We start from the raw sequence: 12,389 nt of genomic DNA, 5'->3' as shown, positions 1-12,389 counted from the left end.
CATTGTGACACTGTGCTGAGTGGAGTCGCTAATGGGACCTAGGTAGCACTGCATTTTCTCTGTGAGCTAGTCCTGTCCATAGCTGGAGGACCGCCCCCCTCGTTTATGCCGCTCAGGTGTGTTAGCTGCAGCAGGACTGGTAAGAGAACAGTTCCTCACCGGTCAGATGACAATACAGATAATGTCCTGTGAGGAAGGCCAGGCCTCTGTGGTCCTCAAAACTGTACCTTTTAGGATGTGCCATCGGCGCTCTCTTTGGTAAATCGTCGTCCCCGTGTGGGGAAATGGTTCTGTGCACTCTTTGTGTATGTGACTCCGAGAAGATGAAGGGTATGTTGCCTTCAGTACACGGACTTGGGCTTTCAGGATATCTAGGTTACTCCATAAGGGGAAGGGAAGATGAATCTAATTTTAAGCCGGAAATGCAATCTTGGGAAACGTATGCCTCCGAGCATCCTCGGCGTGCGAGAGGGAAGACGCACAAAGTGATGACACCGGTAGCAAATTAAGACAAGTTCTTCTGGGACGAGAGTGATATTTCCGCCTCTCAGGAGACAATTTAATTCATGCCCCCTTTCTCTTTTGCGCCTGGCTCTTGTCTCAAAATGTGAAGTGTGTGCATGCGTCCTTGCCGTAGCCTCACACAGCGTGACAGTGCTCAGTAATTGTGACTGTGTTTCACAGGCAAGAGCTTCACGCCATGCACTCCCAGATGTTTGAGTCGCTGCATCAGGGGTGGCTGGACGATGTGGAGAGTTCAAGGAAGCAAGAAGATCACCTCGCTGTGAGTGTCGCTCTTAGCTTGGAATAGAGCCACCTTGTCTGTTTCCGAAGTGGCGGGGCTTTGATGCTTTGATGCTGCATATCGCCACGGAAAGGGACCCGACAGGACAGGACGGGACATGAGCATCGGGAGACAGGGAGGGTGGTGCTTGTGTCCCCGAGAGACTGGCCGTCCTCTCCAGCTTGCTTCTTTTTCTGTGGAGGGGTGGTGTGGTCATGGCTTAGGAGCCAGCATAGGAGGGAGGCGGAGTAGGCACTGCTTGGAGAGCGCAGGAGAAGGTATGGGCTTGGGTGCTCAGAGGGAAAGCTATACCATCCGTGCAGTGCAGATGCCAAAGGTGCAGGACAGGGTGAGGGTGCGGTCCCAGGTAGACTTCTGACACAGTGACGAGGGAGGCAGAGTGAGAGCAGTGCCTGTGGCTGTGGCAGAGCAGGTGGAGGCTTAGCGTTCAGAGGTAGCTAAGTGTTCATGGACACAGACTAGTGCTGTCTTTGAGGAGTCTTTCATCCTGATGGAGGACAGGGCGGTACTCCCAAAGATGCTGACTTCCAAAAGTAGGGAAGCAGAGCCTGGAATCTGAGGGAGATGGAGACAGATTCCAGTCTGGCGGTGAGGAGCATGTTCTCCGGACCCCACTGATTGCCATGCAGCCATAGTCCTGCTGCTTGCTCCTCATGAAAACTCAGAAAATGAGTCACCTCCCTGCCTCAGTTTCCTAGGAGGGTGAAAGCAGAGCCGTGAAGAATCCCCGCCTTTCTAGACTTTGTGTATCGAGTGCTTGCAGTTTTTGACATGTTGCTGTGGAATGTTTGACCACAGGAGCTGCAGTATGTTTGCTATTCGTCTTCCCTGCCCTTCTTATTAGGTCGATAATACAGTTGATGGGATGATGTCACACTCCGGGGAATGACTGATTGATGAAGAACTTTTGGGGGGGGGGAGGGTTGGGAGAAGGGATTCCTTGGAAGCTAGTCCGTGCCCTCGGTGTCTTCAAAATACTTTGTGAATAAACAAAGGAACGTTTTGTGCTTAATTTTGGCGAGTGAGGAGGGAATCCACAGATGAGGTGGGGCTTATGTTAATTTCAAACTGAATAACGATTTTATAGTATTTTTGCACCAGCTAGACGGACTATCTCCCTCTGTGACAGGTCAGGTCTTGTTATGTTGCTTTTGGCACTGAAGGGCATGTCTTCAAACGCGTTCTTGAAATGTCAGCACACAAAACATCACGGGAAGCGATTTCTGTGACTGGCAGCAGGGTTGGATGTTCAGTTGTACTGACATTTTGTCATTATTCTCCTACGTTTCAGCTTATAACTTGGAAGCAGATGAAGATTTTACAGAAAGCTATAGGGGATCACGAAACTACGATTGGAAACGCTAAAGATTTACGTGACACATTTTTGAAGGTCTGGTAGATTGCACTTGTCAACAGAACACACCCCTATGCCATGCCACGTGTCTATAAAAGGAGAAGACAGATTGGCCCTTTCTCAGCTTGTGGGAGAAGTAATTAGTTTTGCAGAGCATGATCACACTCTCTTGGGAAAATTTTCCCCACACCTAGGAGCGATGCTAAGGTTTGTTTGACCTGGGAAGCCGATGACAGTGTCGGGGGCAGCTTTCTAGCACAGGAGCTGGTGACGAGAGCTCTGCTTAGAGAGGATCACAGTGCATCGCAGTGATGAGTTATGGACCTCCGGTGACATTGCGATGGAGATTGGCACGTCTGGGGATCCTTCTGGTTTTCTCTGACTGTTTGGATTGGACAGATCAGTGAAATACACAATGGGCAAGGGTAGCTTTTATTTTCTTTCATACATTTATAGTCTTCCGACATTAGCATTGTTCTCCAGTGTTGGTGGTCATGCGTTTCAGCATCTCCCCAAGAGATGTGGGAAATGAAAAAACTGGTAGAGGGTTAATCCTCTTTGAACTGCGAGCTGGCAGTTCTACCCTTGCTGAAGCTCCAGGTCCTAAGTGACCTCTGTATATCCAGGGATTGAAGCAGCCCTTCAGTGGGAATTCTTTTTGATGCTCTCATTAAAATGCTCTGTGAAAGATCTCTCCTCAGACCCGACTCAGATGCCCTATCTAAAGTGCTCCATGTGTCATAGTAAATTGAATGTTTTCAGGATGCTGGCGAGAAGCTAGGTCTGTCTTCTCTGAGCAAGTGTGAGTACCCCTGTTGGTACCCTAGTGAATATTCCTAGCACCCCCGTGTACTCCAGGAATGTGCCTATAAGCCCAGAGTGGAGAGGGTAGAGACAAAAGGATCCCTGGGGCTTGTGGGACCACCAGAACAGTCAAACTGTAAAGCCTCGTGTTTCGTGAGAGACCCTGCCTCAAAACTTGATGTGGTGAGGGGTTCTGGAAGGCGCAGGTGTTCCCGAGTGCACACGTATGCTTGCAGACAGGTACACGTGAAGGAAATCACTTTGAATTTGTTATGACCTCTGGTCGCCATACTCAGACACATGTGCATGCACACTCTCCTGCACCCCCATGCACGCAGAAATATAAGTTAGTATTCAAGACCTTGAAAGCCACCTACATACATCTAGGCCTTTAGGAAGAGCTTAAGAAAGGGAACATGCAGCTCTAATGCAGCTGAGTACTGCCTGGGAGCCTGTTGGAAGAGCCACCCAGAAAGGCTCCCTTCTAACTGTGGGTGCTCAGTGTGAGCAGCAGCAGTAGCTCAGAGGGAGCCTTGTGACTGGGTTTCTCTGGCTTCTTCTGCCCTGTGCTCGCTCTTCTCGCTCTCCCTCTGCTTCTCCACCCAGGCTTCCCTCCTTTCCTAGTCCTCAGTTCTGCCTCTGAGAGACTGTTTTCCTGAAACACGGCCTTTCCCTCTCCCAGATTTCCCGGTGGCCTTCTTGCTTTGTTCTCTCTGTTTCCTGTGTCCTCCGCACAACACCCTCTAACATACACACACACACACACACACACACACACCACCCACACCTTCTTGAAAGCTTCACTGGCTGCTTGCTTCTGTCTCCCCGTCTTCCCTCCCAGAGTACCAGCTTCTCCTGAAGTGACTCCCATTCCCTACCCATGCTTTGCTTCTGTTTTGTGCCCAGAAAGCACCATGTGCGCTGTCTTCCCTAATGTTTCTACTGCTTGCAGTCGCCATCTGTGTCCTCTTCAGCCGCCAGCTCAGCAAGCTCCCCTTCCATACCTGTGTTCAGCTAGTGTGCAGGTCATCTGTTCCTAAGCTGCTCTGGACCCCGGGAATAGGGCAGGGACTGGACCGGCGTTTTGCCCTTTTCTGGAAAGAGGGCGACACACTTCTTTCTCCTCTGTGTCCACCCCTGCAGTGTCCTTTGAGAGAACAGAGGGATTTGAGTCCTGGCTTGAGCTTTCCTTAGACCGAAGGGTCGTGGGGTTGCACACTGTGTGTTCTTCGGTGAAAATCACATTCTATGGGCATGGCAAATGGCTCCTTCCTCTGGGCAGCCTTGGGGGTGTCCAGTGTGGGAATCCTTGGGGAGTCTCCAATGTGGGCCCATGCCTGGCCTCCCAGGTCTGCCCCACGTGAGGCCTTTAACATATCTCCACCCATTTTCCTGATAAGTCCCTTTGCTCTTCTTGTCCCACAATGATACCACCTTAAAATGGGGGACTGGAAGGTTTCCTGAAGTGGAGTAACGCTTTAGATGTGCTGAAGTAGCCACTGTTCTTACTCTGAATTCCTAACAAGCATCCTTTGGCTATGCAAAGTCGGTTCTTTTAAAATTACATGAGGTGAGGTGTCAAGCCAGACTCGAGTGGAGATTTGTTCGTTTGTTTGTTTCAGAAAGCCAAGGACTTGCATGAACATGGCAAAACTCTCATTGGTGGCGAAGAAAGTGAAGTGAAGAAACAAATCTCCAAGGCGCAGGACAGAGTTATCATGGAAAGTGTAAGTCGTGGGTCTGTGATGCTGTGTGCCTCGGAATGGCTTCCTAAGGGCAGAGATGGAACAATGATCCCCTAACTCTCCGTTTTCCCACAGCAAGAGCAGGATGTGTCGGTAGTTGAAACGTACCTTCAGTCCCTGGTCCTTACAGCTGTGAAGAAACCTTCTGAAGCTCACCTGGAGGAGGCACAGGGAGCAATAGCCGTGCCCAGAGGGTGTTAGTAGTAGTCAGTGCAGCTCCTTTCTCTTTACTTTGTCGGTTAGAAATAAGACTGAGACTCTGTTGACCATGAAGTGAACCCCAACAGTTCTGTGAGTAGCAACATTTAAGTGTGGACCCTCCTGACCCTGACATTCTCCCCAGCAGGGCCAGTTACATTCAGGAAGCCAATGTCATTTGATTCTACGACAGGCTGCTTTGGTTCTCTGTCACCTGCCCAAAGTGAATGTTACCTTGCTTATTTCAGGAAGAAATAAATAACGGTGGGATCCGCCTTTCCGTGCTTGCTTTCATCCATTCATGAGGTCACAGAGCCAACTGCATTGCAAATGGAAAACCAGCCCCACCTGCTCACTCAGACGTTCAGTAGAGCACAACTCTGTAGTTTCGTGCTCAGATGCGCTAGACTGTTAACACGGTTCCCGAGGCAGAGCCAGATCTTCACGTGTTGGCTTAGAGCTTGCAGTGGGGCTCTGGCTTTTCCCAAAGACATCCAGACTCATTTCTGGCATTATTCAACACTGGCTGGAAGATCCCTGCCCTTCCCTTTGGTCAAAAATATTTTATCTGTGAGTGTGTGCATAGGCACTTACAGTTTCAGTATTTTCGGTGGGTGTTTCCACGAGCATTTTCTAGTGTTCTCTTTAGAGTTTAATTTTACTCACGTAGTTCTGCGTGTGCGTGCATGTGTGTTTGTCTGACTCTTGTGTCATTCTCTTACTCTTGTCCTGTGCTGTATCTTTTGAAGGAATCCCGAGAATCTGTGTTCAGTACATTTGACATTTATCTTCCTTGTTGAGTCTTTGCGAGCATATTCCCAGTGTGTGTCGGTACCAGGAAGGTCAGACTTTAGGCTCAGTTCCCCTAGGGCTTGAGTTACAGGGGGTTGTGAGCTACCCAAAGTCGGCGGTGGCTAGCTGAATCCCAGTCTTCTGGAACCACAGCTGGAGCTCTCAACCATGGAGCCATCTCTCCAGCCCTGTTCAGCACACTTGAAATTGCTTGACCTTTTACCCGGAGTTTGTGAGCTAAGCCTATTCTTTGTGTAGATTACAGAAATGAATCTATGATGGAGAACAAAAGCCTTCTGGGAGGGGAGAGAGGAAGGAGGATCACATTCTCCTGTCCTTCCCGTCCTGTGGCTCTGCCTACCACTCTTTGTCCCAAATTTTCATGGTGAATTCTAGTCTTCCTTTGAAGGCCAACCTGATGGATTTTTTTCTTTTTTACAAAAATGTTACGTGTGTGTGTGTGCACGCACACGCACACGTACACAGATAGGACAGAGGATAGACCTTGGGAGTGAGTCCTGAAGTTGTCGGACCTGGAGATTGGACCCAACTCATCAGGCCTGGTGGAACGTGCCTGTTCAGCCATCTTACTAGCCCATTGACTTTACTACCACATACATCCCTCCATCCCTCCATCCCTCTTCCCTCCCTCCATCCCTCTTCCCTCCCTCTTCTCTCCCTCTTCCCTCCCTCCATCCCTCCTCTCCCTCCCTAGTATTCCCTTCCTCCTCTTGTGTTTCACCCTCACCCCTGCCGTGTGTGTGACTGTGTAGGGCAAAGGCTGACACTGCGTATCATCTGTAACCCCTCTTTTCCCAGACAGGATGTGATATTTATTACTGAACATGATTTAGTAGGGTAGAGGGTAGCACCACAGTAGAAGCCCCGAGGAGTGCGGGGCCCGCCAATGCCCGTGGGACCAGGATTGGTGATGCAGCTGACCCCTCGGCCATCAGGAACGAGTCACTTCTCAGCGACTGTGTCCTTCAGATCAATCTACATTCAGTTTAGTGAAGCCTCACCTCTTTGAGAGAGACAGACAAAGTAGAACTCAGTGAGGACGACCAGGGCAAGAAAGTGGGAGGAAGGGGCTTAATAACACCACTTGCCTCTGGCAGCACGGAGAGCTTGAACTTGGCTTTACTTAGGGCCTCGATCCGATGTTCCTTATTCTGAGGCATGATTCAGGTGGACGTGATGGCCTGGACAGTGAGACCCCTGGCCGTGGTGACCTGAGGCTTCCCTAGGGCACAGCGAATACCTGTCTGGGGCCTAGATTGGAGGCGACATTGAGGTCAGAGCTCGAAGAGCCTTCAGAAGATTGTCTCCAAGGTCCCTTCGGGGAGCCCATACAGGCAACAGGGTGAGGTCATCCGAACGAGTGTGCTGTTGGCAAGCATTGCACACCAGGCCCCAGTGAGAAGCTGCTGGCAACCGTTGCACAGCGCGCCCCGCTGAGAAAGGGGACCTCCCGTGCAGCTTAGTTGGCTGCAGATTTACCTTATCTTTTAAGACACAGTCTCTCAGTGAACATGAAACTCACTGATTTTGTCAGGCGGAGTGGCCAGAGAGCTTTGCGGATGGATCCAGCACTCTGTCCTCCACGCCAGACATGCCGGCTCTAGGGTTTAAGAGTATTGCTGTGCCTGGATTTTCCGTGGGCGCTGGTGATCTGAACTCAGGTTCTCAGGTTTGCATGGGAAAACCTAACCCACTGAGCCATGATCCTTGCCCATCATTAATTTTATGGTCAGTAACATTAGTGTTAGAAATGAATGACATCTGTGGTGCCATTTCATCCCACGTACACATGTGCATGGATGGTGTGCAGCCTCGCCATACTGCTTCCTTCTCCCTGCTCTCAGATGCTACATCTCACAAATTTTTCTCTCTTCTCAAGTGCTGGTGTTACAGACACTCACCGTTAGCCTGAGATGTGGTATGTGTGTGTAACTGTGCGTGTGTGTATGTGTCCATGTATGTATGTGCAAATGTGTTCGTTCAGGTTCCCGTGGAGGGTGTCTGACCCCCCAGTGGGGGAGTTATCAGTCAGTCTTGGGACACCTGACAGGGTTCCTGGGATTTGAACTCCGGTCTTCTGGAAGAGCAACAAGTGCTCTTAAACACCGAGCTGTCTCTACAGCACCCTGTGCCGAGTTTTTCAATGGTTCTGGGGATCTGAACTCAGGTCTTCATGCTAATTCAGCAAGCATTTTACCTGCTGAGCCATCTCCCCAGTTCCACGTACATATTCGTTTCATAGGCTTTGAACTCAGAAATTTTATCCGTTCCTTGTCCACACTGATGATGCATACAGAACACATTCTGTGACAGTTCTCATTATTTCACTGTGTGGCATCTACACTTTGCAAATGTGGGTCTGTCTCCTGGGTCACATCTCAGCTCCAATCACAGTGTCCCAGTCTGTGGGGAGCAGGAAGATCCTTGTGCCCACAGATCTCCTGGGAAACCAGGAACGTTAAGCATGCAGTAATGTCTTCTCAACGGAAAAGATGTGAGACCTGTTCTTCCATCCAGAAGGCTGGGGATTGGAGGTGATTAATAGCCTGGTGATCTTCACTATCTGTTGGACCAGGCCATATCAGGCTCCTACAACCAGGACCAGAGATACCAAATAGCCCAGATGTGTTCAGATCTCCAGAACCTTTGAAAACCTCAGCACAAGGTGATGTAGAGACGGCTCGGTGTTTAAGAGCACTTGTTGCTCTTCCAGAAGACCCGAGTTCAAATCCCAGGAACCCTGTCAGGTGACTGATAACTCCCCCTCTGTGGGGTCTGACACCCTCCTTGGGAACCTGAACGAACATATTTGCACATACATACATATACACATACATACACATGCACAGATACGTACACATACCACATCTAAGGCCAACGGTGAGTGTCTATAACACCAGCACTGAAGAAGAGAGACAGGGTAGAATCCTGGCACTCAATGGCCTAACGCTCTAGACCAATCAATGAGCCCCACGGTCACAGCGTTACCCTGTGTCAAAATAAGTTAGGTGGGTGCCTGGAGTATGTATGGCTTCTACATGCAAAATCATATCTGCCAGCATATGCACATGCAGTTGTGAACACACGCACGCATGCGTGCACATGCATTCACGCACATGAGTTCTACACACATGTGTTGTGGGATTCCCCTCTGTATGCTATGAATAGGTTTTACTACCGTTGGTTAATAAAGAAGCTTCTTTGGTCAATGGCAGGGCAGTACAAAGTTAGGTGGGAAATTTAAAATGAATGCAGGGAGAAAGACGGCAGAGTCAGGCAGATGCCATGCACCTGCCAAAAAAGACAGACACCGGAAACTTACCGGTAAGCCACAGCCTCGTGGTGATACACAGATGAGTAGAAATGGGTTAATTTAGGATGTAAGACATAGCTAGGAATATGCCTGGGCCGTCGGCAAAACTGTGTTGTAATTAATAAAGTTTTTGTTGTGACTATTTGGGTCTGGTTGGCCAGGAAATGAACGTGAAGTCTCCACTTACACCTATGATCACATAAACATACGTACCACATACCAAAAGATCTGCACACTCTCTCACACACATATCCACACATGTGTGCTACACATATGAACACATATATATGAACCACATATCAAAAGATTTACACTTGCAAACATACACAGAGGTGGACACATGCATTCAAAAACAAGTGTGTCTACACATAGAACACATATATATGAAGCACATACCAAATGATTTACACACATCTGAAAACATGCAGAGATGCATACATGCACTCACACACAGGTGTGCCACACATATGAACATTTACACATGTACTGCATACTAAAAGTTTTATGCATAAACCTGCATACTCCATACACGTGTATTCACACACACATGTGCTACACATAGGAACACATTTACACATGTACTGCATACTAAAGGATTTATGCATAAACCTGCATACTCCATACACGTCTATTCACACACACATGTGCTACACATAGGAACACATCTACACATGTAGTGCATACTAAAAGATTTATGCATAAACCTGCATACTCCATACACGTGTATTCACACACACATGTGCTACACATAGGAACACATTTACACATGTACTGCATACTAAAAGATTTATGCATAAACCTGCATACTCCATACACGTGTATTCACACACACGTGCTACACATAGGAACACATTTACACATGTACCACATACCAAAATATTCTCTCTCTTTCCCTCTCTCCATCCCTCTCTGTCTCTTTCTGTTTCTCTGTCTCTCTCTCATACACGCAGGAGTACACACTCGAATAATACAAGATTCAATGATAGGGAAATGTATTTTTCATCTCCTACTGATAGAATATCTCAAGTAGGAGATATTCAGTGCTGGAAGCATTACTGAAGGTCCATACGATCACAGATATTTTGAACAAAGGGGGAAGTTCCCCTAGATGATTCACAGTTTAGGAAGTACCATGATTCTGGCCAGAGGGGAAGTTCTCTCATTGACTGTGGAGAAATGAATTCTGCTTGTAGAAAATGAGAGATGCCGAACACACACTTGTTTTTAATGCTTCTGCATCACAGGACACAATGAGACAAGTGGTCAGGACGAGGAGAGGCCCCATGCAGAAACATGAGTTAGCATGGGACCATTTTTGTTTAAAAGGGCATGAAACGTTGGGAAGGGAGTGCAATTACATGACTCATACCAGCAAGTCTGAAACAATTCCATATTTATTAAACCAAATGTTTCCAAGTAATGATTTCCCATGGAGTATGTATGTATGTATATATATATATATGTGTATATATATATGTATATATATGTATGTATGTATACACACACACATATATGAAGGACACCACAGGATAAGAGTCTTAAGTGTACAGAAGACCTTGTCTATCACTGATGTTCACATACTACATGCACAATAAATTTGAATCACAAAACATTCTCAGTTACCGCTATCCATACAAAGGAGGAAATACATAAACCACGAGGAAGTGAGCTATAGGCATACTAAGGATCAACTCTTAATGTGACAGGCAGTTGACATCAGGTAGCAGACCACATTGCATTGAAAGACCTTATAAATTTTGTCGGGAAGTGACATTTTCACATACTCGTCACAATACTTACATCTTTTTTTCTTCAGGAGTTCTAATGAATTCTACCAATTTCACTACTTCTGGGGCACAGTCTTTTCAAGTCTACAGGACGCATTCCCTTTGCAGGGTTATCGTCATTCCCATAGGCTCCATGACTGAACAAATGTAACAGCAGTATACAATGGCAAGAGTGTGCCTCCTTTAACTATTTCTCTGAAGATGACAAGGATGGACCACTCTTGTGCCTTCTAATTTGGTCAAGTGATACTGAGGTACAAGACCCCACTGTATCGACCCCAATGCACTGCTAACCATTAATTACGACGCTACCAAGAAAAACTTGCCATTACGACCCGTGGGCTGGAGGATGCTATAGACATCTCTGGACTGCTGTCACACAAATCCTTCGGTTTACTTGGGTTTTAGCAGAAAGGGGTATCTTTAGGAACAGGAGAACACAAGAAGATGTAGTCGCTGAAGCCGCAAACCACAAGCACCTTCTCCCAGAGAATTTCCATGAGAGAGTCGCTCCCCTCGTATCGACTTTCATTTCTTCAGAGTATTATGAGAATAACAGATCCAGGAGAGACAGTTGACCAGCAGCATTCTCTTGCTGGCGCTGTGAAGCACAAGGACATATTAAACGGACATATTAAAATAAACAGTGCTCGTCAAGCCCCAGTTTACCCTGAAAGGCTCAGTACTTACATTCAGCATCAGAAGTTTTGTTTCCAAGGTGGCTATTAGACGTCTCAGCTCTTCAATGGGGGATTCTCCCCGAGAATCCCTCAGTATTACAAGTTTCTAAAGTGAAAGAGACATGGGCAGAAATCAGCCCCGGTCATTTTGTTTACAAATGCGAACAGCAATATTTAAAAGGGAGTAGATGTGGTGAAAAGACATGGTTTCATTATTCCAAAACAAGCATACAGCATGTGCAACATGGAGATCCGTCACCCACCAAAGAGACACAGACGTTACCACTCCACAACCCACTGCTGAAAGTTCAACCTTGTGGCATTAGCGGGGGGGGGGGGGCGGAGGGTTCGGGGGAAGGGTGCTTTGCCTACCTAGCATGGATCCCTCTCCCCGCAAATCAAGAATGAATCCCAATGAAAACAGAGAGCATGAGGCATGAGCTCATTGACTGCCACTCATTTCTTTGGGAGCTGGAGTAGCTTGTCGTGTACCACTGAATACCATGAAATTAAAACTCATGGTTTCCACCCCCACAGTGCCTTCAGTAGTGTGTGAAATAGCACATGCCACATTTAAATGCTTGTGTGAAATGCTGTGGGGGGGGAGCTTATAAAATTTCGCAAGACCTCTTCCCTTGGGCACGCCACCCCTGTGACCTGGTGAACAGCCAGCCCAGCCACAGGGGCAAGCGAGTTGCTGGTTCAGTGAGCCATCCTGAATGATATGAAGGAGAGTGACTGAAGATACCCACGGCTGGCTTCTGACCTTCACACACACACACCCAGAGGAACGTACACGTGCGTGTGCCTCAGTGCACACACACACCCAAGGGAAAATGCACTGTGAAGCAAGAACAGACGGTCTGAAAGGCATCAATGCCCTGTACAAT

At 47.8% G+C, this 12,389-nt stretch overlaps 1 pseudogene; it reads right to left on the bottom strand.

The window, feature by feature from the left end:
- Positions 1 to 7,017: 7,017 nt before the first annotated feature.
- LOC121440503 lies at positions 7,018 to 7,192 on the bottom strand (annotated as a pseudogene).
- Between the last annotated feature and the right edge of the window lie 5,197 nt (positions 7,193 to 12,389).

Source organism: Microtus oregoni, unplaced genomic scaffold (assembly GCF_018167655.1).
Source record: "Microtus oregoni isolate MIOR12 unplaced genomic scaffold, Mior012 000067F_ref0000223, whole genome shotgun sequence".
Lineage (NCBI taxonomy): Eukaryota > Metazoa > Chordata > Mammalia > Rodentia > Cricetidae > Microtus > Microtus oregoni.
Note: the sequence above shows the minus strand (reverse complement) of the source record. Positions and strands in the feature narration are given on the sequence as shown.